At 41.1% G+C, this 24185-nt stretch overlaps 1 pseudogene; it reads right to left on the reverse strand.

Moving 5' to 3' along the window:
* Positions 1 to 21474: 21474 nt before the first annotated feature.
* LOC119511222 lies at positions 21475 to 23517 on the reverse strand (annotated as a pseudogene).
* Between the last annotated feature and the right edge of the window lie 668 nt (positions 23518 to 24185).

Raw genomic sequence — 24185 nt, forward strand, 5'->3', positions numbered from 1 at the left:
ACAGAGTGTTATTAGCCATAATAAATGAAACTAAAAGCAAGAGCTAGATGCATTGAAAGGTGCCAGTAGTTGTTTTCAAAGGAAGTAACTTGGCCAATTCTTTAATGAACTTCATCAAATGATGAAAAGAAATGTTGGTGATTCCAGAGTGAATGACTTTGACAGATACTGTTTCAATATGCTTCTCTGACCCAAATTACAAGCCCGCTTGACTATTTTCCAGGACATGGGGCTTCACAATTGTGTGTGGATTCTTTTCCTTAGGAATATTATGAGCAGCCTTGAGAGATATAAAAGCAAAGTTTTTGTGTTGAAGCAAAGCCATAATTTTGGTAAGTTTCCATCCAAAAATATCTACTGTGCCTGGTGTGATGAAAGGATGGAAAGACCATTTTGCTGGATTTGTGATTCTACTGGGAGGATCTGGGCCCCCAAGAACACTGTGACTATCACATCCCACGATGTTCAATAGTGGATGTAGAAATAAAGATAACTTAAGATTTATCAATTCTTTCTTTTCCAGACATTTTTCCCACCTTAAGTCGGGTCTATGTAAAAAGAGAGATATTGGGTATATTTTCTTTGATTATCATCTATAGGAAACTAATCTCAGTGCCAAATCATGGTAAATATGATTTTTTTCCAGCTTACTTGATCATGTACAATAGCATTTCTTGCCACTCTGCACTTGTTCGAAGCAAAATGATACCATCCTACCATGGTTGACATTAAACAGTATTTTTTGTAAAAGCAGTTATCAAAGTAACAGAAAGGAAAGTAAAAAAATATATAATATTCTTCCCTAGATTCATCCATGAAATCCCTAGGAACATATACCATATTCATTTGATCTCTTGTCTTTTCCCCACTAGATTGAGTTCCTTATGGGCAGAAACCGTGTCTTTAATCTCTCTGCCCCCATAGTAATTAGTTATTTCTTGTGATAACTATGTAAAATAGCAATTACTCACTCTGCTTTACATATGATCTACCTGAATCTCAGGGCAGTTAGTTAACAGTGCTGGCTTATTAAAACTCAGACTACAGCTTGTGCTCACTAAAAGTTTATTGAAGAAATGAATGAGTGAATGCATGAGAAAAATAACTTACCAATGTATCCTCACCACCTGCTAAGGAAGGGATAGAGATATTCCAATCTACCTGGCAAGTAAACATTTATATTATCCATGGGCTCCTCAGGCTATTATAACCTCAAGAACAATGAACTTAGAATCAGAGGACCTGGGTTGAAATTCCATCACTGCTACCAACTTGCTGGAAAACAGGTGCTCATTCATTCGTTTACTCATTTGTTCTGTAAGCACTTATTGCAGGTCTATGTGTGCTCAGTTGTATCTGGGAATATGAATTAACCTCTCTGAACCTTGATTAACTCATCTGTAAAATGAGAGCACGAATATGAATTTTACAATAACTCTTTGAGGATTAAATGAGGTTGAGTGAAATAGCACATGAAAGTCCCTAGAATTTGTCATAGTACCTGATGAATATTAGTAGCTCAATAAAATTTGCATACATACACAGCAAGACCATCCAATTCCCTTTACTCTGATCATACCAACCACCTTTGTGATGTTAATTTAATTTCTCAAGAAGACTTTTGAGCTAAAAATAGAAAGTACTAATGAAATACCATGTGTTCCTGTCTTAAGTACAAATACGCCTTTGTATACTTATTGCTTAGAATATCAGTTTTTTTTTTTTGTATGCATGTGTGTATATATGATTATTATAAGCCATTTTCCAGAGGTTGTCTCTCCTGGGTAAACTGATAAAAAATAACTAACTTTCTGGACATACAAAGCTGAAGACCACACATGAACTTGTAGGGACTCCGTTAAGGGCAAATAGCTTCTGAAGTGTAGACTCAAATAATCAGCTAGTATTTCTCCCTCTCCTTCACTTTGCATGCTAAACCCTGAAAAAATAATATTAGAATTTCCCTATAGTTATCAAACCCAAAAAGGAGGTGAAGCGAGACTGCCACAATAGAATCAGACTGGACATTTGACCTGGGCTTATTTATTCAACAGAAATTCACTGAGCATCAATCATGTGACAGCCATGCTGTGAGGTCCTAGGAGTTAAAGATGGAGAAAACAGGATCCCTGCCCTTGAGGAGTCCACCATCCAGGAGGTTCTTATACTACTGACGTTTACATCAGGTTGGAGAGCCTGTTAGGAGTCTGCCTAATTCACATCCCACATGTGAATGGAACCCACCAAGCAAAAATTATATGTATACACAAACATGTCTGCATGTGTACCAACACATTTTGGGAGGTTCTGAGCCTCATAAAAATTGCTTTATGGCAGTAAATTGACTTTTTATAATGTACTTATTGAGAGATAAGTTTAGAATATGGATGCTCCACCTGGTTGTCTGATCTATTAAACTGTGTTGTTTAATCTTTTGTTTGGAAATTGTGCATATTTCATTCATTTATTCACTTATTCAACAACTGTTACTGAGAACCCGCTACATGCTGAAAATTGCTGTGGGTAACAGAAATGAGTCAGATCCACTGATTCAAATCCTCCACCTCAATCTAAGCCCAGCTTCAACCTCACTCAATAAAGACATCGGCAGGCCGGACCCTGGCACGTGACCCCTCTGAATGTCAGTACTACATTCTATATCACCTTTGAGCACTTAAATAAAACTTTATTGAAATGTAGCACACATACAGAAAAGTGTTCATATCATAAGTTACACTATTATAATTGAACATACTTGAGTAACTGGCACTCAGATTGAGAAAAAAAAGAAAGAACTGGAATGCTACCAGCACCCCAGAAACCCTTTTGCAACCCCTTAGAGTTACTACCTGCCCCTCAACAGGGGAGTTTCTATACTGACTTTTAACAGCAAGCATTAGTTTTTACCTTTTAAGCATTTGTATTGTATTGCCTGGATTGTTGTGTTTATAAACTTTGTATGTTTTCTAAATGATGAGAATGCAAGGTCTTTTATGGAACTTTACAGTAGAAAAGGAGAGAATGTGAAACAGTGCCTTGGAAAGAATACTTTAAATTGGGTGTTTCTAAGCCTACTCAATTCACTGAAGCTCACAGAGAGAAGATCTTGCTGTGAGCTTGTCTTCAGATAGAGATCTCTATTCCAGCCATCACTTCAGGCACCACTGGGGATGTGTGTGCATGTGTGTGTGCATGTTTGTGTGCACGTGTGTGTAAAATTGTTGTGGGTCCATTTTTCACTGCCTAGCTTAGCCAGCACTTCTGAAAATGTGATGAGAACAAAAAATAAGTTTTTTCCATCCTAACAGTAATAACGGAGAGTTCTCCAGACTGAAGTTAACCTACCGCTGACCTTTTGGGTTTCTCTGAAACACTATTCTTGGCTTCTCAGCTTCCTTGTGGTGACTTTACTGACCGACTGACAGCAGAAGAGAGTGTCACAGGGTCCTGTTAGTGACAGTGTGGCTGGTGGTTTAACTCCCTCCCCGACTTAGGAAACACCCAACTTCCATGATCCTGTTGGAAGATCCTCATACCATGGCCTATTCCCACTCCCCATCCTCCTTTTTGGGGACAAATTACTACCATTAACTTCTGCTAAAGACAAGGCAAGTCCTTTGTCCATAACCAATATGTAACCCTAATGAGAGTATTTTTCTATATAACTCACTTTCATTTTTCAGCCTTTTTATAAACCTTCTCAATCCCCAGTATTCTGGTAAGCACTGTCTTCTACTATGTACCCGGGACCATCACAGATGAGTTGTTCTGAGAGATAAGGAAGAAAGCCCTTGCAAATGGAGCCATTCTGGGAAAGACTGACACAGCAAATAAGCCAGTGTATTCATTGCGGATGGCCATCTTCAGACAGTCACAAAGAAATCCTGTAAAGTCACGACAGTGCAAGCTGCTTAAGAGGCATCAGGGGAGTAGAAAGACAGTGTTTGTAAAACAAAGGAAATCAGACTGACAAAAACCTGCAGCTCAGGAAGCATGTTCCAGGTTGTGGTGGGCACAGCTTCCGATCAGATAGAGCTTAAAAGTCATATCCAGGAGTTTCTGCTCACTGCTTCCATTGTTATTTTTATTGTTGCCAACTCCATGTTAGATGCTGTACAAACCCTGGGAATGGCAGCCCACATTTTGGACCATTAACCCATCTGCCAACTCCCTATCATAGCATCAGGACTAACCTCTTTAAAGCTATATGTCTTATGTGAAAGCTATTGAGACTATCACTTCAAGTTCACAGTGTTATTTCTGATCCTCTCCCCCTTTTCCTACTCCTCTGTGCTCTTTCCTATTATTCATAGGGAGATGAATCATAAAAATGCTATTAAACAAGAGTGCTAATAAACCAAACTACACCTCCAGTGTATTGGTTCCTGTTTTGTGGTGTCTCTTTGGTTCCTGTTGCAGTTTTCCCATTTTACCAACGAGGTGAAGGGTGGGGGAGCTCAGTGTGAACCCAGGAGCAGAGTCAGAGACACTTTGTCTTCTCCTTTGCTTTTGTCGTGAAGGTGACCATCAGGGGTTTCACACAGTGCCAAAGAGTGACCTGCCCATCTTCCTTGTTGCCATAGCAGCAGCTAACAGGGTCTCCAAACTGGACACAAGGGCCTTCTACTGTTTAAACAAAGACAATGGGAAAGTATGTTTTCTTGACCCTTTGCAGGAAATCCTGCCCAACACACATAAGAATGCAGCATTTCCCCAACCATCGGTAGCTTAGGCCTAACACTCAAGGGCCACCTTGAGTAAACTGGAAGGAGACACTCACATTCTCGCCAAATAAGAGAACCAGAAAGTCATCGCCCATGTCTGAATGTGCTGAAGTACAGCAAAGCCCCAGCACAAATTGGTTGGGACTGTGAGATATGAAAAAAACATAGGTTTCAAAATAGACTAAAAGAAGGGTACATGTGACTCTGACATTGCCCAATTTCCTTGCTTGGTTTAGTTTTTGGCTACTTACAAAATTTCTACCCACCAAAAACAACAGGGAAAGATACTAGTAGGGAAGAGAGGAAAGTGAGGTTATTCCATGACATTACAAACAAATGACTGCTCAATACCTCTAAACTAAAAAAGAAAAACCTGCAGGCTACCATTTCCTTCCTTGAGCCCCAGTGGAACTCACAAGGCTAGGTAAAGCTCAGCTCTCCTGCTGTGCACCGGTGGCCCGCGTGAATGGTGACATGTCATAGTAACAGTGATGTCTCAGAACAAAAATAATGAGGGAAACATCTGTCTCCCTGATACTCTCTTTTCTAGGCAAATGGCACTTAAGATTCTTATTTTAGCCTTGTAAGTGCTCCCAAAAAGAGGCAGTCTCCCTGTTAACTGTTATCTCCCTCTTTCTTTGAATCTGCTGATCACTTTTCCTTTACCAGTATTTTAAGACAGTTTAAAAACAAAGAAGACAAACAACCAAAAATGCATGCACATCTCTGACACTGTAGGGTTAAGAAAAAAAATGGGAAGAATTCAGTGGAATGGAGTGTTACATGGTACAGGTAAAAATTCCTTTTAAAAAGAAATTAGGAGAGGCAACGTTTTGTGTCTCTAAAATTTTATAGGGGGTTAAAAATTATTGCATAAACCAGATCATGATTGGAATGGTGTGAAGGTGTGATTGCCAAATATCAAGAGTCTGCGCGTGAATCTCCCACTACCTACCCCCCTCCACCAGGCCTCCCCTCAAGTACACATCACCCTGGTGGGCCCATACACCTCTTAAGACTTACTTTCAATGGCCTTAAGACCAAAGAACATCTTGTGAACTAGTAACTCTAAAGTAGCGAGCTGGAAATACAGGCTTCCTGTGTACCACTTAATTATTTAGGAGCATATATGCAGAAACAGATACCAGTTTTTTTGTTGTTTATTTGAGCTCTGATAGAACCAAGACATTCTGGAGCTGGAAGGAGCTCCAAAAATTAAGTAATTAAACTCCCCAATTTTCCTAATGAAGAAACTGAAGCTCAGTGAACTGAAGCAGTTGGCCAAAGTGGCGTAGGGTGCTCGATTCCCATTTCTGGCATCTCCAGTCAAATTCGCCCCCGGGTCCCTTAGCTCTCTCTTGCTTTTCTTTGCCACCTCCTCAGGCATTTCAGATCGACTTCCTCCTCCAAGCAGCTCACGACCTCTTCTGAAAGCCTTCTGCTGCTATTTGGAAAACAGATAACACAGAAGAAATGTGTTTCCGTGGGTATTTTCGTGCCCACAGAAGTGCAGCATCTGACTAGCGTGTGTGAGAGCAATTTGAGTATGCACAGCGTCGATCTCTGCACTGGCTGACAGATTCACGGTCAGCTGCAGTACAGCCCCTTTCCCTGCTCTCCTTTCTTATTTGTAAATGAAAACCTTTCTGAAATTTTCCTATTAAAAGCTAACTTAGGAAGAAGATTTAATTAGATTTAAGGCTGCCTGAAAGGAAGTCAGGTGGAGCAAACCTGTGTAAGTTCAAATTTATTCTGGAAAAGTTTTTGGATGGTATTACAAGTTGATGTTCCTTCCATCCAACCGTCCAACAAAAGTTGATTCTACTGACATCTCATTCAAAAAACATTCACTGCACTCATCCTAGGTGCCAGTTATTTAGGATACAAAGTCCCATGAAACACATTCTAGTTAGAGAGACAGAAAGAGATGTCGTGATTACACTATAGTGTATAGATACACACTATATACATAGATTCAACAGTATGCTCTGTGGATAAAGATATGTGTAGAGCTCTTGATTAAACACTGTAAAAGATGCAATAATACATAATAAATAGCTCCTGCCTATTAGAAACTTCAATTAATAGGAAAGAGAAGACATGTACACTAAAAATGCTAATGTAAAGTAGAATGTAGTGTTACTTCCTGAATAACTCCATAAATTACAGCATTTAAAAATTTGGGGACAGAAGCTCAATGAATTCAAGAAAAGATGTCAAAGTGGTTACTGCTATTTTGGAATAAAAGATCTTGAGGATCAGGTGTCCAACAAGTTAAAGATAATAATCAGCAAGAACCATAGTCTTTTTTTGGTGGTTGTTGTTGTTGTTGTTGTTGTGTGTGTGTGTGTGTGTGTGTGTGTGTTTAAGCTTGATGCTTGGATGGCTTTAAAAAGAAAGATAGAGTTTAGCAAATATAAATATGAAAGAATCAGAACTGTTTAGACCAGGTTTGGTCTTCATGGTGGTTTGGAGCTATGTACCCCAGAGGAACATGTTCTTAAACATAATCCATTCCTGTGGGTGTGAACCCATTGTGCATATTGTAGGACATTTTGATGTGGTAACTTCAGTTAAGTTGTGGCCCAACTCAAACAGGTTGGGTCTTAATCCTACTACTGGAGTCCGTCATAAGCAGAATGAAATTCAGACAGATAGAGAGAAAGCCTTGGGAAGCAAGAAGCTGAAGGTCAAGAGAACCCAGAAAAGAAGTGAGCGGTCAGGAGAGACTGCCATGTGCATTGCCATTTAACAGAGGAGCCAAGGATCAAGGAGCACCAGCAGCCAGCCCAAGATCACCAGCCTTCAGGAAGAAAGCCTCTCCTTGATGAGGCCTTGATTGGGACTTCTCTTGGCCTTAAAACTGTGAGCCATTAAATTCCCATTGTGTAACCAACTCATCTCATGGTATTTTCTTGAGCAGCCAAGGAAAATAGAACAGCCTTCATGACTTAAGGGAAAACTGGGGAAAAAAAGAGATGTTTCATTTCAGAAATGAAAATGAAGAGGGAGTTTTTAATAAAGAAAGGCTAAAATAACACGTTATTTCACCTAATGAAGAAAAGACAGATGTGTTCTTATTGAACAGGCCTAGAGGAGAATTGGGGAAGGGAGTTAGATGAGAGTAAGGAAAAACTTCCTGTCACTGATTCCTGCCATGTTCCTTGTAGTCTTTAAAAGAAGGAGGGAGACGTGGCCTGGGCTGAGTTTTGGGTGTAGTCCTTCCTGAAGATTAGGGGACTGACTTCCTAGGAGATTTTCTCCTTTCATTTATCTTTTCAGTATTTTTTTAACAAGGAGTTCATCCTTCTGTTATTTTTTTATCACTTGATTATATTGCAAAAATGAGAGTCAGTACCTCTGCAATAATCTGAAAAATTCCTTAGGTATTGAAGCTTTCAGAACTTGTAGATATAAAAATAATCCTTTTTGTTTAACTGAACACCAAGTTGGTAATAAAAAGCCCTGCCCTGAATTTCAATATCTTCTTCCCATAAGACCTTTCTAAAAATGGGTCTACTTTTTCTCATGCATTTTTCCTTGAGGAGTGTTTTCTCACTCCCCTTCAGGATTTACTAATTTATATCTCACTCCTTGTGTTGGTTTTATTGCTTTATCTACACATTTTTTATGCCTAGATTTTCCTCCTCCATCCCAAACCCAAACGCTCATTTAATTTTGGTTATTTTTTTAGGGCTTCTCCAGACAGCCAGGTTTTTCCTTTTCCTCATTCTGAGGGTGACTCTTCTAATGTCCTTATCATATTTGCTTCAAGAAGATTGAGCTACTCTAGTCCTACTTGCCAGTGAAACTACATAACAGCCTTTCTCTCTCCCTGTCTGTTGTCTTAAAAGAGGTTATAAAGAATTTTGAATTAATTTCTTAATATTAATAAGGAGATCAAATACTGTCTCCACTATTTTTTCAAGTCCTTTCCCTTTTGAAATAAATTAAGGAAAATAAAAGCAGCAATTAAATTAAGAAAGCATAAATTCTTGTAACTTGAGAAACACTACAGCTAAAATCCTAATAGCCACTTGTCACATTCCACGTAGTCTCATTTTGACAATATTTTAATTGATTGATTTTTAAATGTTTATTTTTGTTTTAAGTTGCTGCCCACAATAGTTCTCTAAGCAAAGACTGCTTTCCAAACTGTGTTAATGAAGAGGCTTAACATACAGACAAAAATAAAGTTTCAAATTTGAACTTAAAATGATTTAACACTAAGGATCACAAGGTAAGGAGTCGTAAAATATTAAAAGAGATGCAACTCTTTGAATATGCACATTACCATGATGAAATAGTGAAAGGAGAATGACAAAAACAGCTCTTAGAAAACTGAACCTGATTTTCACATGTGAAAACATCTGAACTGAGCAAACTGTCTTTTCAAACTGAGCTCATTAGTTATTTAAGGACCCATGAATAGATCATGAATAAAATCCATCTGTGGTGGTTTAAAAACATGTCTGCAAATTCTGTGGCACTCCTTCCATCAAGAGGGGGCCCCTAATTCCCGCCCCCTTGAATGTGGGCTGGATTTAGTGTCTAGTTTCTAACAAAGAGAAGGTGACAGAAGTGACGCTGAGAGACATCCGAGGCTAGGTTAGAAAGCGTGACACAGCTCCCACCCCACTTTCTCGTTTTCAGGATGCTCACCCTTGGAACACAGTTGCCGTAATGTGAGGAAGTCCAAGATACATGGAGATGATCTGGCCAACATCTGGGGTCCCAGCCGACTGTCTGCATCCCAGACATGTGAGGGGAAGCCTTTGAGAGGACCCCAATCCCATCAGTGCAGGCTGACCAAGCTGTGTGAAAGACCCTGAGTGAGAACTGTCGACCTGAATCCAGTCACCCCCCAAACCTGTGAGGGTAATAATAATAATAAATGACTGTTTTTTTGTTTGATTGTTTTTTGTTTTTGCCACTAATGGATGGTTTATTACACAGCAGCTAATAGCTGGAGCACCTTCCATTTAAGGACTTGACATAATCACGTAAATCACTTTCAGATATTACTGCTCATGCTATAAACACTTAAAAGAATGGTATGTATATGGCTAATGTTATGCATTCTCACATATAAGACATTCTCCCATATCAGACATTGTTTTAACAACTTAATAATGGCATTTTAGAATGTTTTCAGCACATAGATTTCGCTATCAATCGAACTTCTATTTTGAAGCAAATTACACCTATCAGTCACTATATACAAATAAAAATGTTCATTTTAGCAATGTTCCTTTTAGCTAAGGACCACTGAATATGAGAACTTGTCTGCTTAAAGACACTAAAATTATGGGTCAAAAACTTTGACTCCTATCTATAGGGCAAATAAGAGCCTATTGTAATGACCCTGTGAGGGCCCCACAAAGGTGCAAGGCTAGTACCTGGGCTTGCTGCAAGATCTGTGAGGATAAGCTCTTTACCTAATTAAGTATTTATTCACTATTACAAAGATCGGTCCTTGTGGCTTTGGGGACTCATTTGTCAGTCTGTTTCTGCTATTACCCAATCAGCTAACAGCAGAAAGCCTGGGGTCCTGGAGATGAAACTGGCTTGGTTCACTATCCAGGAAGAATTCATTCCTTGAGCTGAGTGCTCATGTGTGCTAGGGCCCTGAAATAGCAAGTCCGCAAGGGGTCTTCACTCAAGGGATACTAACAGCCATGAAATATCTCACTAGCATGAGGAATGCAGCCCTTCTCTTGCAAAAAGGGGAGGGGAACCACATTCGTGCCTTCTGTCCTCCTTCCAAACATCTCTGAATGAGAGGGTCCCAGACCAGGTGGTGGGTGCTGCAGAGCATGGCACTGGTGACCCTTCCGGCCCCATTGTCAGCATCTCCTCTCCTTTCTGATATCCTTTGCCCCCAGGTGCCCTTGTCCCAATTTTGCTGTCCTATATATGCCTTATTTAAAAGGAGATTCTTGACATCACCTTAGCCTCTGAGACCCTAAATCATTATGCTATAGTAGGGAAAAAATGGGTGAGAGTTGGAGATATGTAGGCTAGGGAGCCGTGCCTAGAACCTCTTCAAATCAGTCCAGACTGGCTCTCCCTTGCAGAATCTTAAAAGGTAGAAACATTCAAGACCATTTAGGCAGACTTGCTTTGCCTCCAGAGAATTTTCCTGTATATCTTTACTTATAATTCCAGGTTTCATGTTGAAAATGTGCAATTAACAACTTATTAAAATGTTAATATCAGAATCCTAGGATTTGAAAAGCAGTTGTTTCCACCTCTGGCTTGTTATATTTAAAATTATGGTTCTTGAAATGTTTTAAGTTACATTTTCCAGATTTTCTTAGAACGTAGTAGAAGGTAGAATCAGAGTGGTTTCTTGTATTCCCAGCTCCTAGCAATTTCTAGTACATAGCTATGCTCATTGCTGAGCGAGTTAATGAATTTAATGAATGAAATGGAGAGGATAGACACAGAATCTTTGAAAAGCAGAGAAGTAACCTAGGCTCTCAACCAAATAGACCAAGGATGATTGCTTCTTTTAATACCAAATATTGGAATTAAGAATTATTTGAAACAGGATCTTTATTACTAATTAAATTGGGGTGGCCAATTGTGCCTGAATTTGATTCAGCAATTGATCAACTGCTACTGCCGCTCTTCACCACACAAACAACTTCCTGCCAAGGGAGTGATCTTGTTAGTTCAGTTAAGCTATTCTCAGTGTCTTGTTAGATGCAGGAACTGGTTCTCTAGAAAGCTTCGTGACTCAACTAGACAAATTCTTTATTCTGATATAGGTTAGAGTTTTGGTTGGAGGAAGGCCGAGTTCTAATGACTACTTTGGCTTCTTCCTGTCTCTTAACTTATGATTCCAGCATTTGCTGCCTATATATCAGTTTGCATTTTTTTCTTCTATGCTATTACTGCTATCCTTTTTCAGTGTATAACTCATCACAGGCCAAAACGTAATCTTCCAAACAATGATTTGCATCTATATCAAATGCTTCTTTAATGTAATAAATGTTATAAATGCCACCTTTATCATTGTGTTGTTGATATTTGACCATCTTTGTCTTACAAAAAGTGGAAAGTTTAAATGGTTCAATCAATCACTAATGGATATGGAAGAATGACATTCATTGGAAACTAAAATGATTTTTTAACTTCCACTTTGCTGAGAATGAATCTTTCTGCATGTTTTTGATGCTGTGTGACTTAGAGGAATTTCTGAGCATTTCCCTTATTTGCCCTTCAATCCTGAATGATGGGAAACCATGCCCGTAGATTTAGCCACAACATTTCCTGAAATTTCAGACAAAATATAATTTTTTTTCCATCATTCTTTACCTTGTAGGCTCAACAGTGTCAAACCACCTGAGCAGTACAGGAATAGACTCTGAAATGATCATCACAGACACAAAAAAACACCCCACAGAAGTTTAATGAAAATTTATGGAATCCTAAAAGCCAAACACTGAGAATATAAACATCATAATCAGCAGCAGCATTTGAATAGGTACCATTTTGTGAGACTGCCTGTGTGCCAGGCAGTGTGCTAAGGGCTTATGTACGTTACCTCTTTGGAAACTCACAGCTCCCTAGGAAGTAGGGTCCCAGCCTCTAAGGAGTTGACAACTCAGAGTGGGAAACAGGTACAGAAGCAAGCAACCCTAAGTCATTTGAGGGGCTGTCTCTAGCTGCACCATTCCAAGCATATGTCCTCCCTCCATACCACATCTGAACTTATGCCCAGCTGTTTCTGGAGGCTTCCCAGCTGCACTCAGTGCCTCTTCTCCAGGGGAAATCAACTTCCACAATAGAGCAGGAGCTGAGGCTTTATTGTGAACAGGGCCACTTTTAAATGCATAGTATAGTACAGGTTAGGATAGTATGGTATAATATAATATAGTATGTCATAAAGAGTGTATAGTTAATCAATTTTCCCTCCCCCAGCCAGATCTGGATTCCCAATTTTGGCCATGAGACATCTACAGAAAAAGATGGGATGGGAAATAAGAAATCAAAACCCTCTGCATTTCGGCTGCAGTGTTAGACTGAGCATAGTAGCAATCCTAATATCCATTGCTTACTGAATGCCAAGGAGCTCTGTGTGCACTTCCGTGCTTCATATTCACAGTAATGCTCATAGCTGGGCACTATTACCATCTACATTTCACTGATGAGAAAAACAAGGGTGGGGCAGTTAAGTCACTGCCACATGGAGGACTTGAACCCAGATCCGTCAGACTCTAAAGGCCGTGGTTGTGTCTCTAATGCACTGAGTCCCTCTCACCTTGGTGCAGTTTTATTTTCCGCATCTCTTTGGGCTCTGACCTTCCCATTTCCCCCTCCTCTTTAACGGCTCCCATGTCACCAGCACCTGATGCAACTGCAGCAACATGATGCACAGAGCTGCTGGAGGAGGGAAATGCAGTTTTATCCAGAAATGGATGAGGCCTCTATGTGCAGAATCTAACAAAATACTAAAAGGGAGCATGGCTTGGAAACCTTCCATGTACTCTAATGAGAAGGTGATAGAGCTCCAAGGGGCTCCCATATATCAGTTCAACAGCAACATGTTACTAATATTTACCAGCTGTGTGACTAGTCCTCCCTTTTTACAGATGCGGACACCACAGCAGAATTAATGTTAAGAGGCTCACCCAGGGTCACACACTGCACAGCAGGGATTAAAATCCACAGACTTTGAATTTCTAGCCTGTTGCTTAGCTTGTCAATCTACTGCATATGCCTACATGAATGGTGGCAAGTTGCCTCATTTGACTGAGTGTGAATATATTTAATATCCTGCCAATTCACCATTGCAAAAGGCAACAATGGTGAGAGCTTAGACTCACGGGAAGGAGAAAGACTGCAGAAGTAGATGTTCAGATCAGGGGTCACACCCGCCTTTGAGGACACAGCAGGCTGTGTGGGTTTTCTGTGCTTTCCTTACATAGCAAAAGATCTTTAGAGTCACTGATTTCCCCAGGAGAGTTAGAAACAAGGGGTATGGATTTCAGCTTAACACACTCATTTCATATGTAGCCCTTGTTTCCCGAAATTCCATGCTGCACAAATGGGAACGATGCCCACCTTCTTGAGGCCAAGACTTTGCCATTTCAAAACCCAACTCCTCTTCAGTATGACTAAACAAAGATATATGCATGAAAGTGAATCAAGTGTCATATCTTCTGAAATCCCACACTTCTGAGAAAATGGCAAATAGGCCTCCTTTCTCCTTTAACTGTTTGAGGATGCAGCGAGTGAGGGAACATCACAAAATCTGATTTTTGTTCACTTTTCCACAAGGCAATGGGGGTTGCCATGTGTTTTAATTCGCATCTCGGCCCAGATGAATACATCCTCTATGTAGAGTGCATGGAAGCCAGACCTTTCACACTCTGCAGGTGCTTTCCAGCTGTCACGGCTGCCCCCACCCTGCCCCAAGCCCCAACAGCTTCTGTGCAGACAGATCCAGTTGGAATGGGACTAGCACTCAATAAGCCCCAAACCGAGGGTATAAATGAGTCCAGGGAGACTTTGTGCAGCCTGGGGCCACTTAGCAACCCACTTCCCCCCTGTTACTAAAAGGTGCATCTAAAATACCAGGCGTCTCAAAATGTGATCTGTGGATGGGCACATGTGTCTACTGAGTTCAGGTTCTGATTTACCCTCCATGTAATAATTTCAGAATATGGGTTATGGAGTTAGTCATTTGCTTACATCTACTTAATTAAAAAAACCACAGCACCTCATTATTGTCTCATGTAAAGTAACTATCATCTCAATTAATTCTGATGAGATCAGGTGCTTTTAGGAGGGCAGTGATTATTGGCAGAGCATATGCCCCAGGGATTCTTTTTTCATGGGCCACAAAATTTTCAGAAGCGCAAAAATACAAAAGCAAAATATTAAGGTGATCATAAATAAACATTCAAAGAGCATTATGATATAAAACAGAATGCCTTAAAGGAACTTTTTCAGTTACTAAAAATCAAAGCATCATAAAATCATAAATCTGGCAATAAACTTGAAAGGCCACATTCCATCTAAAGGTAGAAGTCAGAAACCCCCCGCAATTGTATTGTGGATACAATTGCCCACAATTTGTATCTTTTTTTAAATGTTACTATAAATCAGAATATCATAAAACTGACAATAAACTTGAGAGGCCACCTTTTGTGTAAAATTTGGAATGAGAATTTTCCAGTAATAATTTTTCCTACAATTTGCAGTTTGTATATTTTAAATGTAATACCTAAAATATTTGTTATTCTCAGTGTATGTGACATGTTTACATGAAATATTGGGATTAAAGCACAGTACTCATAGACTTGACGTTTTAAGATTTAAAAATTTGCAAACTTGTTATTACTTTTACTCATTTGGTTAACACAGTTCACAAAGGAATTCTTTTTCTCCCGATTGTTTTGAGAGCTCTACATAATGTTCTAAGAGTCCCTTAGATTTTCAGGTCTAAAGGCTACATTTCCCTAAGCTCCTTCCTCCTATTTATAGCTTTTAAATGGAAGCCTTGCCTACATTCTAGAAGTTTCTCTATTCTTATATAAATAAAAGTAAGATAAAGGAGAATACTGAATAGTTGATTTTGAGGTATTTGCTTTGCTTAAAATAATTTTAAATATTCTCTGCTATTTGGAACAAAGCTGAATATAGGTATGTGTGTATGTGTGTGTATAGGATGTAAACATATGTGTGTAAATACATACAGTGTGCACACTGTGGTGAAGATACTGGGAGGTGACCTCTAGCCCCCAGAATATCCTGCCTGATAGGATGTTTTTTGTTTTCCTAGGGGCTTTGGCCACTGGAACCTCCAACAATGTGCTTTATGATGGGGGCTTTGGGCTGTGCTGTATCAATTCTGACTTCTAGGAGGGGCTGGAGACTAAAGGTTAGCCACACATGCAGTGTGTGATCGAGCCCCAATAAAAACCTCCGGATACCAAAGTTTCAGGTGAGCTTCCCTAGTTAGCAATACTCTGTGCATATTGTCACACATCGTGCTGGGAGCAGCTATGGCCATCCATGACTCGACCAGAGGAGGACATCAGAAGCTCCATGTTTGAACCCCTCCCAGACTCTGCCCTATGTATCTCTTTGGTCTGTTCCAGTTTGTATCCTTTCTCTAATAAAACTTCAATTGTAAATACAGCATTTTCTTGAGTTCTGTGAGTTGTTCTAGTGAGTTCAAACCTAAGGTTGATTGTAGGGATTGTAGCCAGCTGGTGTGAAGTGAGAGTGGTCCTGGGGATCTTGAATTTTCAACTGGTGTCTGAACTGAGGGAAGAACTATGGAGACTGTTCCCTCTGACTTTGCAGTTTGGCAAACTGTTCGCACACACACAGACACACACAGACACACACACACACACATATATACACACACAACTCCCGTTTTATAAGTGAGAAAACTAAAGCCTTAGTGGGTTAAGTGAACTGTCTGTGATCACCCAGTTTATGTATGGAAAAAGGGACTGACCCTTGGGTTTGTCTGACACTGAAGCCAATGTTCTCACATACTGCTCCTCATGTGCTTGAGAAAAATCCAGAGAACCACTGTAAGGAACATATTGGATTGTCTCTACAGCAGGGACATGTGCTGTCTATTACTATTACTTTCATTCATTAATTCCTATAGTCAATCACTCATTTGTATATTCATTCCCTCAACTAATGGTTGCTGAGAACCTTCTAAATGTTGGTCACTGCTCTAGGTGTTGGAGGTCTGTCAGCGACAACACAGACATGGTCCTAGCTCTCATGGTGCAGCAGGGACAGACATTGTCCAAATGATCACATGAATAATTACCTAATTATGAATTTTGGATACATGATTCAAGGAAAAAAACACAGAAATCTGTGAGAGTATATGAAAGGGCATATGAGTCTGAGGGAATAGCAAAATCCCTCCTGAAAAAGTGACCATTAAGCTAAAGGAGATGATCTTCATGAGTGAGAATACAAGTCTGGCTCTTGAATGTTCATAACAAAATGACAGCTTTGCTTTCGGTTTTAGTTTGTTAGCTCCTAAAACAAAAACCATATAATGGGTTTGCCTAACAGCAGGACTTTTATTGGCACAAGGTCTTCTAGCCTAGAAGGTTTGGTTCCTCCCAAGGTCAGTTTCTTCTGGCTGGCCAGCAATCTTTGGGGTTCCTTGGCTTATCTATCACATGGTAAGACACATGGCAATGTCTTCTTCTTTCTCCTCTGGTTCCACTGACTTCTGGTTTCTGGCTGCTCCTATAACTTCTCTCACCATCTAACTTTCACTCTGCTTACAAAGGACTCCAGTATTCCAGATCAAAGCCCAACCTAATTCAGCTGGGCCACACCTTAGCTAAAGTAACATCTTGAAAATATCTTATTTACCATGGGTCCACTCCTACCAGAATACAGACCAATACCAAGAACACCTTCAAACCACCACAGTCCACCCTTTGGACTCCAAAAAGACATGTTCTTCCTACACACAAAATACATTCATTCCACGACAACATCCCACAAGTCTTAAGTCATTTCAATAACAATGCTAAGTACAGTCTTACCAAAATCAGTTATGGGTCAGTCCATCCCAAAGCAAATGGACCTGTGAAACCTAGAGGACAAGTTATCTGCTTCCAATTCACAGTGGAGGGACAGGCACAGGATAAATATTTCTACTACAGAACTGAAAAAATGGAAGGAAATGGGGGTCACAGCTCCCAAGCAAGTTCAAAACTCAGCAGGGCAAGCTCCATCAGATTTCAAGGTATGAGAATTATCTACGAATCAATGTTTTGTCCTCTAGGCCCGATGGAGCAGCAGCCCCACCCTTTCCTAGCACTTGTGCATTACCCAATGGTTTCCCACCTCTGCAAGAATTGGGAAGGCAGCCAGGCTCTCCACGAATGCCTGGGCACAGGTCCCACCATGTCTGAGTGCTGGGGTGGCAGCGATCTCCTTGAGAAATGGAGTACAAGCCCTGCCCCCTCCAAGCTCAGTAGCAGACTTATCCTTTCCCCACGTATGAGTGAGCCTGCTCTCTTTGACTAAGGAGACCTGTTTGGTGCAGAATTTTGCTTCCATGGTTCTGCCTTTGAAATATTCTTCCTTCAATTTGTGCCTTCACTGTCTCTTTCAGTCCAGGCTTGCATTGGTTCTGCTCATACAAATTTTGCAAAATGCTTGTCAGCTTTGCCTGAAGTTTAAGCAGGTCCAAAACCGTCAGATAATAGAGCTTTCTACAGATTCTTCCCGGATAACTGCATTTCCATTCCTGACTTCCACTGAAAGGGCTGACTGGATGCATGTTCAGCCACACCCTCTTTAGCAAAGGGTTGTTCATTTAAACCCTCACATGGAGCCCTGTCCTCTGGGGACTCGCTTCTTGGAAGCTCAGGGAGGTCCCTGCTAGAGCCACTTCTGGCTCTGGCTCTTGAGCACACTATCTGGAGAGGCTCAGAATTTTCCAAACCATCAGTTTCTGGTTTCTTTGTGCTTAAGAGTTCAGTTCTCAGTTTATGCCTTTCCTCTCACATTTTACTATAAGTTGCAAGGAGAAGCCAGGCAGCATCTTCTGCAATTTGCTTGGAAATCTTCTCAGAGAAATATCCAAGTTCATCACCTAAAAGTTCCACTTTCAATCCAACATCAGAACACAATTTTGCCCAATTCTCTGCCACTTTGTAACAAGGATTGGCTTTCTTCCAATTTCCAACAGCACATCCATCATTTCCTTCTAAGCCCTCATCGGAAGAACTTTTAACATCCATATTTCGAACAACAGTCTCATCAAAGCAATCTAGTTTTTTTCTATCAAGGGCCTTACAATCCTTCCAGCCTCTACCCATCACCCAATTCCAAAGCCATTTTCACATTTTTAGGTATTTGTCATAGTAACATCCTATTTTAATCTACCAAAATCTGTATTAGTCAGGGTTCTCCAGGGAAACAGAACAGGCAGCATAGATATACTATATATATTTGCATATTTATGCATATGTATGTGTATTACATAAATATCTATATACATGTAAATATTATGACATTTATTACAGAAATTGGCTCATGCAGCTGTGGGGATTGGCAAGTCCAAATTCCATAGGGCAGGTCACAAGTTGGGAACTGTGGTGAAGGTTTCAATGCATTCCCCAGGAGAAGCTGGCTGGCTGAAGTAGGGATGGAAATTCTTTTCTGACTACTGAAATCATCAGTTCTCCCATTAAGGCCTCTAGCTCATTGCACGAGACTTCTCTCATTCTGAAGGCTATCTCCTTTGTTGATTCTAGATGTAATCTGTCATAGATGCAGTCAACTGACTAATAATTTAAATCCACAAAATATCCTCATTGTAACAATCAGGCCAGTGCTTGCTTGACCAAACAACTGGACACTACAACCTGGCCAAGTTTACATATGAACTTAACCATCATCACATCTTTCTACTCAAAGCTAATACATTTTCCATTCAGAAACTTCTAGTCTCACCTCAAGCAAAACTATGGAATATCTACCTATAGATACTTGTTTAAATATTCAGCCAATACTTGACTACTCTGAAGCTTACTTAAGACATTGGATTTTGAAGAGATAGTAAACTAAGGGCAGTCACCCTTGCCTCTTCTTCTTTACTCTCCAAATCTATCACCATCTTGCTAATTTTATCTCTTAAGTATGTTCACAGCTGTACCCCTTATTTTTGCATAACTTCTCACTGCCTGATTCAAGACCTCATCATCTCTGTCCGGATTTTTGCGACCACTTTCCTGCCTTCAGTTTTGTCAAATAAATGCTCCCCACCGTTGCCAGAGTGATGTCCCCCAATACACAAATTTAACCATGAAGTTTCCACTGTAATTCACTAGCTCCTGTTCTTAAGGCTGGGCTTGCTACCTCTCATTCCTACAACCTCTGCATGTTTCTCTCATTGTCTTCCCTGTGGGTCATTCTGTCATTGCATGGTTTGGGCTGTATGCAAAGACCTGGGAGAGATGCACAATTCAAAAAGATGACATTTACATATCTCAAAAGAGTCAAAGAAACCCAAATCCAACTGAGGCAACAAAGGAAGTTAGTTGCAATCTAGGTGGGGATTGCAGATTTCAGGGAGCAGATCGAAAATTAAGAATGAAATGCTTTAAGTCTTCCAAGTTTTAGAGTACGGTTATAGCGACAGTAAAGAGGCCTCATTGTGTCTCGTCATGATTACAGCAAGAACCAAGTCCTGTGATCTGACTAGAGCTATCTTTTGGTCTGACCCCTCCAATGTATGAGTGCACTTGCTTGGGTTTGGATGACAAAATTGTTTCTTTAGTGGGTAGGTTAAAAAAAAAACTCTGGGAAGATATAGAATTATATATTTAAATGTTGAAATAAGTCAAACCAACATATTAAGATTTTAGGTTAAATTTTTCAAAAATATGTTGATATTTGGTATTTTGAGTGTCTGGAATATTTGAGAGAAATTGACACATTTCAATATGTAACAGAATATCGTTGTGATTCCAATTTAAAATGAGAAATTGAGTTAATTTGATTTATGATTTTAAGTTGGAAAGTACAGGAGAATTTTACTATGGTTGTAAATAGTACTGAATGAATTTAAAGAGCTTAAGACATATTTTTAAGTTTCCTTTCATTAGCTTTTAAAGAGCGGTGTAGGTACTTGGGAAAGTTTTGTTTATTAATTAGTCAATTGAAGCATTTAAAAATGAAATTGAGTATATTGTTTTTATAAATGTAGTTTAAAGTATTTAAAGGAATTTAGTTAAGTAATGAAGGGTTTCTTAAATGTGGTTGTAAAAATGTATTAGATTTATAAATAGAGTAATAAGGCTTGCAAGTTGAACCCAAATATTAAGGAAATAGGCTTTTGAATGTGTTTTTTTTTTATTTTAATATATCAAATATTAATTTTGAAGTCCCTGAATTCCTTAAAAGGATAGAAAAATTCAAATTGACAACTGCAATTTTCAGTGATTTACCCACCATCTCCTTTATACTCTGAATACTTTGAAGGTAAGGGTCAAATCTCACTGAAATGTTAACTTTTTTGACCAGCCCCAATTTTTTTTTTCATCGACATGTTCATCTCTTTCACCAACGAGGCGACCTCTTCTTTTAGTCTGCATTGACGTGGAGAAAATAAGTGATCTTGAAGCTTGTTTTAGATTTGAGTCAGAACTCCTGGGGAAATATTTTCCATTCAAAATACCTAAATATAATTATGAGTGCTTCAGACAATCATGTAAGGATAATAGATATCCTGAAGTCTGTAAGTGACATAGTCCATGGACATTATTTTAATCAGCTTTTTAAGTTCAGTTTAGTATCCTTGACTGGGCAAAAAACTGAGTTTCATTTTCCAGCCCTCATAAATGAAATGTTCCACAAAGTCAGTGATTTACACAAATTACATAAGATTTTAAACTATGAATAAATTCTGTTATGCATAGAATAAAAAAGATGCTGACTAAGAGGCAGAACTTTTAATTGAGACAAGATTGCATTTCAACTGGCATCAGTCTTCGTATATCACTGTAGGTCAGCAGGGGGTGGTGAGGAATCTGTACCCCCTAGAAATATTGCGGCTACTACCAACCTGTTAGTAACAGAGCAAATTCTGAATTGTTTTTACAGTAAGAATGATAACTTTCCAGAAGTTCAATCATGCGTTTTGTTTTGTTTTGTTTTGCAAATCAAACTTTTATTCTGAGAAACTTCTGTATAATGTTAAAAAAGAAAGAAAAGTGGAGGAAGTAAGCTACTACTTTCTTCTACTCAGTGTATGGTGTAAAAGGCTGTAGAAGAAGATGGTGGCAGATAAGTGACAGCACCAAGGAGCAGGCTGCAGGGAGCCAGATCCAGGGGGCTGGGAACCCTTCGCCTTTGCAGTCCCTGGGGCTGGAGGGCAGCTATCTCCACTTCCTGTTACTCTCCAAAGAGGCCACTGCCCCTCAGGGGGGAAGGGGACATTGAGGGAGGAGGAAATGGAGAAGGATGGGAGGTGGGACCTCCTTTGGCCTCCCTTGTGGGGAAAAGGAGGCCACAATGCACTTCTGCAGAGGGGCAGGGCTGGGCAGTGCAATTGTGGCCATGGAGATCTCCTTGATGATGGGCTGCATTCTGGGGACCGTGGTGGTGAAGGCATGGGTGGTGGTAGAGCCTGAACCAGGGACTGAGGTGCTGAGGGACAGGACCTTTTTGATTAGATGAGGCACTAGAGGACAAAGACATTACATTAAACTTGGTTAGAGGAGGGGAAGGCTGCAGAGGGGCAGATACAAGTGTCTGGATGGGCAACACAATGGAGCCAGGGACCTTTAGCAATTCAGGGGTGTGAGGCCAGGCTGAGGAGCTTGGGAGAGGGTCAGCGTGGGCTGGGGCTGGGTGATGGTCAAAGTGGTCAGCAGTCCTGTTGACCTGCTGAGCCTACAGAGCAGCCTGGGCCCGGGCCTTGACCATATGGGAGCAGAGGAAGGGCTACAGAGACCCAAATTTTGCCCAGTGGACAGTTTCTCTGAGTGTCAGAAATAGGGCACAGTGTTTCAGGAGGAGGCTTTGCGTGCAGTCAGCTCCAAATCGGCCACAGAGCTCAGCAAGGGGCCATCCAGGACGCGGTGTATCTGCTCTCCTTCCTGCTGCAGCTAGAGCAGAATCAATCTTCATCACATGGTGTCCCAGCTGTGCCAGGCCTGCGATGGAGCCATAATGAATTGTCTATGGAGTATTCTTGCCCATTCAGCTCTTGGTGATCCGAGACTGGATGTGGTTAGTGGTTGTGCTGAAATGCTTGCAGATCTGGGCCACCAGCGGGCAGCAAAGTCCCAGAGTGCTCAGTAATTGTCCACATTTGGTGGCAGGCACAGCTGTCTGCTCATGATGCAGGTCATTCCAGCTGGAATCAGCTTGTGCACGTGTTTTTCTACATCCAGCAAAGAGTTATCCATCAGCACCTTCACCATGTGCATCAAAACAATGAGCAGGGCCAGGTTGTTCTGTACCACATTCACATGGACCCCCTCTGAGATGAAGGTACTGAATTGAGGCAACATCTGATAGGGCCTTAGGTCTGTAACAAAGCTCTGCAGACCTTCCGCTCTCTTGGCCTTGCATGATCCCACCCAGGTTTCCATGATCTCCTTACACTACATCTGCTGTTCCACAGATGACTCATGGATATCTCAAGGTTTCAGTTGCAAAGAGCCCCTCTCCAGCAAGGTTGGTGCTTTCTTCTCTTTCCCTTTGCCATCAACTGGGGCAGACCCTTGACCTTTGCCTTGCAGGAGTCTTCCTCCTGGCTTGGCTTTGCTGACTTCAAGGATTCTGTGGCCTCCGCCTTCTGCCACTTTTGGGGAGCTGTGTGCGTTGAATGGGGATTCTCTGGTTTAGCTGGCTGGCAGCCTTCAGTGCTCAACCACTGAGCTTTGAATCAGATGTCCAGGGCCACCTGGGGCAAAGGGGTATTGATGATGTCACTCAGCTCAACCTTATCTCTTTGTAGAAGCAATGTTCCTGGCTCTAATGGAGACAAAATGAAATGGAATGAACTCCTGAGTATGGAAGCCATACAGTGTCTCAGTATTCTTCAGCACCTAGTCACCATCACTGGTGGTGAGCTTCTGCCACTTCCCCACGTGCATGAACTTCAAAGCATCCTGTGCAATGTCCTTGATGCAGAAGCTGACCTGTCCGTCAGCAGCTGATAGGTTTCCTCCTGAATCTGAGCAATGCCTATTGATTGGGCCACCTTCATCAACTCAGAGGGCAGCACAGCATTGCTGAGCTTCAGCCTCTTCTCCTCAGCCATTCTGAAGCTTCACCTTCTCTCCCCTTAAGGACAATGTTCCAGAATGGTCAGATGGAGACCTGCTGCCAAAGTGCTACTCACCCAGTGCCCGGCACCATATCAGACCCACCCCCTCTCAGGAGCAGGTCACAGCCAACCATGGTTTTCTGTCCAGTCTCCCCTGGGTTAAAGGCTCACATTTATGAGGTTTCTGGTTAAAGTTGAGCCTTCTGGAGCCACAGAACAAGTGTGTGCCACTAACCAATCCACATGGACCTCAGACACATGACCTTGGCTCAGTTAATGATGAACACCCGGCAGAAAGGTAACCACAAGAGCTGAACGCATAAGGCAGGATTCACAATAGGCAGCAAGGCGTGGCTAAGCAGCCTGTCAGAACCAAAGGGGTAGTCAGTCCATCCCAGGCCCCGTGGGCAGGATGTGTGCAGAGGGCCCTGGGCAGCTGCTCTGTGGTGAGCACAAGTGGGACAGCTGCAATGGATGGGCCAAAGAGCCCCCTCAAAGGCACACTGTGCCCCACTTCAAGCAACATGGCCTTGCTGCAGACAGCTGAGAAACAGCAGCAGCAGCAGCAGCAGTAGCAACAAACGGACTGCCTGATGGGGCCTTGGTAGGGAGGAATGGAATGATTCCCCATCATGCAAAGGAGGCAGGCAGGCAGGAAGAGT

Source organism: Choloepus didactylus, chromosome 2 (assembly GCF_015220235.1).
Source record: "Choloepus didactylus isolate mChoDid1 chromosome 2, mChoDid1.pri, whole genome shotgun sequence".
Lineage (NCBI taxonomy): Eukaryota > Metazoa > Chordata > Mammalia > Pilosa > Megalonychidae > Choloepus > Choloepus didactylus.